Source organism: Lethenteron reissneri, unplaced genomic scaffold (assembly GCF_015708825.2).
Source record: "Lethenteron reissneri isolate LAM-NWPU_2019-01 unplaced genomic scaffold, ASM1570882v1 scaffold_1271, whole genome shotgun sequence".
Lineage (NCBI taxonomy): Eukaryota > Metazoa > Chordata > Hyperoartia > Petromyzontiformes > Petromyzontidae > Lethenteron > Lethenteron reissneri.
Window position 1 is genome coordinate 1 of NW_026890972.1, and position 6905 is coordinate 6905.

The following is a 6905-nucleotide window of genomic DNA, read 5'->3' on the forward strand; positions in this document are numbered from 1 at the left end:
ATTCCCGCTCACGGCCAACACCAGTGACGATTATCTGAACCGGTCCTGGGCCTCTCCTAGGTCGACTCAGCCTCAAATGAGTACCTGGTGCGGTGTGTAAACATCGCACTAGGGAGACAAAGGCGGTCGGGCGTGGTGCTGGCCAACCACCCCCTCCGTGTACCGTTCCGGCCTTCATAGGTGCTCGCTAACAGCACTTGCCTCTACAGTCTGTTAAGGCTATACGGGGGGATCTTTGTCTTTTATCTTTGTCTGTGTGTGCGTGTGTCTGTGGTGCGTGTGTGTGAGCACCGGGTGGCTAAAGCACAGCAAGTTGGCTACAGTAGGGGGCAAAGGTGGTGCATCAGCCAGTCGTCTCGGTCATCTCAGTTAGTCGACCCGTGGCACATGCTGGGTCTGCCCCGTGACCTCCTGCCAGCGGGCGCTCGACACTTCACGTGGCCTCAAGGTGACTATGGCCTGGCACAAGCGTCGTGGTGACGTCACCGCCACTTAATGGGGGCTCTGGATGGGTACGAGGGGCTGGTAACCCCTCCACCTTCAATAAATCACGACAAAATCACGAATGAAAATTGTATTGAATAAGCTTGTGCCGGAGGCCCCTCTTCCTGACGATTTTCTGAAACCGGTCCTGGGCCTCCCCTAGGTCGGCTCGGCCTCAAATGAGTACCCGGTGCGGTGTGTAGTGAACATCGCTAGCACTGGGGAGACGTGATGATGATGATGACAACAACCGCTTGTCGAGCTGTCGTTTGCGGTGGCCGGGACACTTCTGAAAAAAGCGTCGAACAGCAGCTCTGGCGGGGGCCTTTCCCGGTGAAATAAAAACACAGAACGAGAGGCGAGCGGTACAAACGTCACGGGCCACTTTGGCCTTTAGATTTAAAGCTTCTTTCGTGACTGCAGGGATTCATCTTCTTGGTTTTTTCGGTAAAGTCACGTAGAATGGAAGTAATAAAATAATAATAAATAAATCATAATAAAATAATTATCACGACGTTTCGGCCACAACGCAAGCAGCCGTCTCCCCGACAGACCTGGTCTCCACCTGAGGATGGCTGCTTGCGTTGTGGCCGAAACGTCGTGAGAATTATTTTATTTTTATTATTTTATTATTTCCCTTCTACGTGATGACTTTACCGAAAGAACCAAGAAGATCACTTTGGCACTTCTCACGGCCCCAACGAGGCCTCTGCCCGGTGACGGGTGTTTAACCGTCACCTCGCTCTGCCTCCTCTCCCCCCGCACAGTTTCTCGTCCGCGGTGGCGGTGGCCTCCACACTCCGCGGTGACTTCTCAACGCCGACGACAATGCCGATTCTTCCACCACCTCCTCCCACTGCGTCTTAGTCGTGTTCGCTGGCACGGCCTCCTCCGCTCGGGATCTCAACGTTTGTCTCTCGTGTCTCGTTGGGGTTTTTCTCACGGCGTTCAACGCTCGCTCCCCCGTCGGTTTTAACACTTTGATTTTTTAAATCCTTTATATTAAGTTCACTCGCTCGCTTGCTTGCGCGCTTACGACCGTGCAAATCTTTCGGTCGTTTTTTTAACCCACTTCCCGTGATCCAATCGAGCTGACATTTTGCACACAGACTCGTTGTTCGTGACAATTTATTTTCGCGAAAACTTTTTTCCAAGATTTTACACTTTTTAGGAATTTTTATTTATTTACCAATTGCTTAATGGTGCCAGGCAATCATCTGACCCATAGGTGGCAGTCATCTCAAGCCAGAGGACGAGAGGACTCTAGCCGCCACGCATATAAAGGATTTATAGTGAAAAACTTTGTTTTTACGGGTTAATTTTTTCCCCGACGATCTGCGTCTTCCCCGTGATTGTTTGTCGTTCGCGTGCCTCCTCTTTGATCTCTTAATTCGTGTAGTGACAGGGTGACACCTGGCGGCCTGTAGGGGCAATTGCGGGTATCGCTGCATTACATCATCTCTTCGTGCTCTTGAATCGACGTTATACGGAGCACACAGCCCGTAGTGGAGGCAGGGCCGACGACTTACACGGTCCCTGGTCAGCTGCTCTCTCCGCTGCTGCTGCTGGATGATGCTGTTACCGCTGCTGCTGCTGCTGCTGTTCCCACGTCTCCACGCGTCTGAGTTGTGCGCCGAGTTGAGGCTCTTTTTATAACCAGCTCCTCGGGGCCACCGCCGCTGCCTGCATGTCGCGGTTGGTCCCCACTACGGGGGAGTTGGGGCGTCGCCCCGCTAAGCAGCTCGAGGTGACAAATTAGTTTTCTAATAAAAAAATATTTACTGTTCCGTAAATTGTTGTGTCGTGTTTCAAGAAATCAAACAGTCGCATTGTCTATCGACGCCCGCCGCTGGTAGATGAGACGGTGACATCACTTTCATTGATTTGATTTATTGATGAGTTGAAAGGGGGGGGGGGAACGCCGATTTCAAGTAAGAATTCTTCATGCTTCAAAGTTTTTAGGGCGTCAAGAGCGTAAAGCGCGATTTGTAAACTAGATACGTCAATCGCAACGCTATCTCCATCCTCTCTGCAGAACCACCTTTCCCGTAAACATCGCCACGTTTAGTTATTCCACCGTTTTATCCGCCCGGTGCTTTTCCAATTGTTGTGAGCACCGCTAAAGCAAGTTCCACGCAACTTGCCCATCTGTGTCACGGTGGCTAGACGTTGACTACCTCGCTTGGTACGCATGAGGTTGTGGGTTCGATCCCGACCCCGATGCAATTTCCAGCGAGAACATGTGCCCGTAATTCCTCCACTGCTCTCCTGGTTTCTCAGTGATAAGTGCGATCTCCTTAATAATTTAAACATTGCATATGAGAAAACAAGCATTTTAATTTTCAACAAAAAACGATTTCAATTCAACCCATTAGCTCCGAGCTATAGTGTGTTAGAGACCCTGCGTGCAATTGTAATGCAGTGACATGAAAGTATTCAGCGATGCTTACTCCCCAAAGAGGAAAAATAAAAAAACACCGTTGCAAACCAGATGACCGCTTGCTTCAAACTTCCTTGATGTTTGCACGTGAAGGTTTTATGAGACTGCTTTACAGTCTTCTTCTTGATTCTTTCGGTAAAGTCACGTAGAAGGGAAATAATAAAATAATAAATATAAAACATTTAAATAATTCTCACGACGTTTCGGCCACAACGCAAGCAGCCGTCCTCAGGTGAAAAACAGGTCTGTCGAAAAGACAGCGTCTGAATGAAACACCACCAGGCTTGGAGCGTATATTTAAGCTGGGTTGGAGGGGGAAGAGCGCCTTGACAAAATCATTTGCATATGAAGAGGAATTTAGCATATGTGTAATGCGGGCGTAAATGGGCGGGGCGGATATGACGATCCGAGAGGGAGGAGTCAGGGTGACGTGGGGGAGAAGTTATAGCGGGGAGACAGGAAGCTATCTGGGTCAGTCGGGGGAGTGAAGGGTGGTGAACACGTTGGGTGGTCGCCGTGCCTCAGCCTGGTGGCTGAGGGGCTCATGACGGCGCCAGCCAGCGGGGTGGAAGAGAGAGTGGAGGATTGAGGTAGGAAATGGCGAGATAGCCATAGAGGCCACGAAGGGCTGACATTGGGAGGTGGCGAGATCGCCACGCACGGAGGAACAGGGAGCAGCGATGGAGCTGCTGGGGGAGCAGCCAGAGGGCTGTACCAAGAGCCTGCAGCGGAGCTGCAGGAGCGTGGAAGGCTACGGGAGCGAAGGCAGATGTGGGGCTGCCAGGGAGAGAGTCTCAGGAGGAGTGCCGTGTGGGAAGGAGAACGCGAACCCCAAATAAAGGACACGGAGTCAGCAAGAAGTGTCTGAGTCCTTTTATTACATATGTTTGGGAAATGCAGATATGGGATTAGTCACTACTTGTGGAATGCGTAGGAGGTGGGCGGGGGGTTTCAAAGTCATATTATGCCCGTGCATTATGCAGGATTAGCAGCATCAAAGGGAGGGAGTAGGGTTAGCATTAATAAAGGGAAGGAATGTTAATAGCATGGAGCTGCAGTAACGAAATTAGAAATTTTGATTTAAAGCTTTCGTGACTGCAGGGATTCATCTTCTTAGTTCTTTCAGTAAAGTCACGTAGAAGGGAAATAATAAAATAATAAAAATACAACTATACAATAATTATATAATAAAATAATATAATATGATAACACAATCATGTTATAATATATTTAAATAATATCATACTATAATATAATAATATAATATTATTTTATTTCGATTTAAAGCTTTCGTGACTGCAGGGATTCATCTTCTTGGCTCTTTCAGTAAAGTCACGTAGAAGGGAAATAATAAAATAATAAAAATAAAACATAATAAAGTACAATTCTCACTAAAAATACCCTACCCGATACCCGGCTACCCGTACCCGGCTACCCGTACCCGGCTGGGTACGGGTAGCCGGGTATCGGGTAGGGTACGGGTATCGGGTAGGGTACGGGTAGGGTACGGGTATCGGGTAGGGTACGGGTATCGGGTAGGGTACGGGTATCGGGTAGGGTACGGGTATCGGGTACCCGGTTGCGACCCTGGTGCACGGTCACGCCGGTGGGAGCCGAGAGTGTTGAGGCTCCGGGCGTGAAGCATCGTCCCTCTCTCTGTCGTTGGAGTGTAGAACAGCCTTGCCGTAGCTGTTGCTGTCAAGTGAACAAAGTGTGGTGCCTCCCATCCCAGCGTGTGCCTCGTCAGACACGCCTTACACAAGGGATCGGCTGACCGGGTGGTCAACGCCAACCACTCGCATCGGCACACTCGCAGGCCAATGGCAATTTCTGGATCGGACTGCAGAAGGTCGGAATCGCACCACTAGGAGCTGGCAACAAGCAGCAGCAGTCGTGGTGGATGGATGATTTTTATTATGAACGGGTGTTGATTTACCTTGCGTCAACTCCATCATCAACATCATTAACATCGTCGCTCTTTAACTCTGTGTCTCTATGTGGATATCTCCCTGTCTCTTTCCCCATGCCTCTATCTATCTTTCTGTGTGGCCATGTATCTCTCTGTCTCTCTCCCCATGTCTCTCTCTATCTTTCTGTGTGGCCATGTATCTCTCTGTCTCTCGGTGTCTCTGTGTCTCTCTGTGTCTCTCTCTGTCTCTCTCTGTCTCTCTGTGTGCATGTCTCTCTGTGTCTCTCTGTGTCTCTCTCTCTGTGTCTCTCTGTGTCTGTCTCTCTCTCTGTGTCTGTCTCTCTGTGTCTCTCTGTCTGTCTCTCTGTAGTTCTCCTCATCTCTTTCCCCATGTCTCTCCGTCTCCAACTCTCTCTCTGTTTCTCCGTCTCTCTCTCTGTCTCCTTGTCTGTGTCTATCTCGCTTTTGGGTTTGAGCAATCGATGTCCCGCAGAGGGCGGTGGAAATGATAAAACAAATTTTTTTTACAATGAACACGAAGTTACTACATTTGAACATCCCGACATCGAGTTACAGTTTGTAAATTAATTCTCAAATGACGATTCTCGCGATGCGTCAGCACATGGCGCATACACGCACAATCGTCGTGTGCGGCAAACGAATGACCAATCCTCTTCAAGTCAAAATATTTAAATATGATCGCCCGTGAAGAACCAACGGTTAACGAGCAGTAAGCGATGAACCCCCCGGCAACGTGGCTCAGTGGGAAAGGGGGCCAGGTTCAATCCCTGTGTAGTATTCTTGAATGAGACCGAGACTTCGTAGAGGCCACACGCTTTTATTCCAATAACACTAGTCCTCCGGACTCACTGGGGGAACAGTCCAACCACACAACCTAGGGAGGTACAGCCTCCGGCTCAATTCTCATTACTCTCCTTCCCTAGCCTACAGCTACTCAGCTACTCTCCTCCCCTAGCCTACAGCTACTCAGCTACTCTCCTCCCCTAGCCTACAGCTACTCAGCTACTCTCCTCCCCTAGCCTACAGCTACTCAGCTACTCTCCTCCCCTAGCCTACAGCTACTCAGCCCACTCAGTTCCAGCGGGGCGGCATCCTCGAGGCTTGGGGGTCCAGGATCTCCGGCCGCACCTCCTTCAGCTTCTCGTGAGATCGACCCCTCCGCTCTCCGGGAGCCGTCTTATATCCCCTCTCCCTGAGGGGCGGGGGTGTCTCGGGGCCCCGGCTCTCCCAGCCCCCTCCCCTCAGAGCGGTTTCAACCACCTCTCGTCCCTGCCGGTCCGGACCGGTCCAGACCGGTACGTACCTCTCCCCTAGCTTGTGTGACCTGTGTGACCTGTGTCAACCTTGGTGTCAACCTTGACCACCACATCACCCCCCCCCTATACAGCACGCAGCCGTCCCGGCTGCATCATTATCCACATCCCAACCCTAACTCGCGAACCAGAAATTCTGAACACGACAAGAACAATGCGTGAGCCTCAACACAACAATAACAACAACAGAACAACAACAAACACAACTATCCCCGATAATTTACCCCAACCCCCCTGTACACAAGAACACCGCGGACACACCACACCAACGAACAAGGTGACTCGAACACCCAGGCCCCGCGAGGAGGCAGTGTATCTGCGACAGGTCTCAGGAGAACCTGAGACCCTTCGAACGAGTCCGTGTGGCGGGTCCATCGCCAGAAGCCAGCGTTCCTTGCGGAGGGTCAGGAGGGGCCAGATGACGGGCGTCCGGCACGTTTCGAGGCCCCGGGGACAAAGCCCGCGAGCCGTCTTCCTGCTGGACAGGCGGCCGGCTCGCTTCCCGCTCCTCTGGCGAGACCACCCTAGGTGGACTCACCTGCAGCATCCGAAAGAGTGGCAGGGGGTTTTGGAACAACAAGGGGGTCACGAGGCCCCTCCCCCAACCTGCCGGACACGTCACGCGGCCGGCCCCTGCGAGATGAAGGTGTGTGAGTGCGTGGTGCGACATAGGGCTTCAGGCGCGAGGGGTGCACGTACCAAGAACGCCGTCCGCACGCGACCCTAACACACTGGTCCG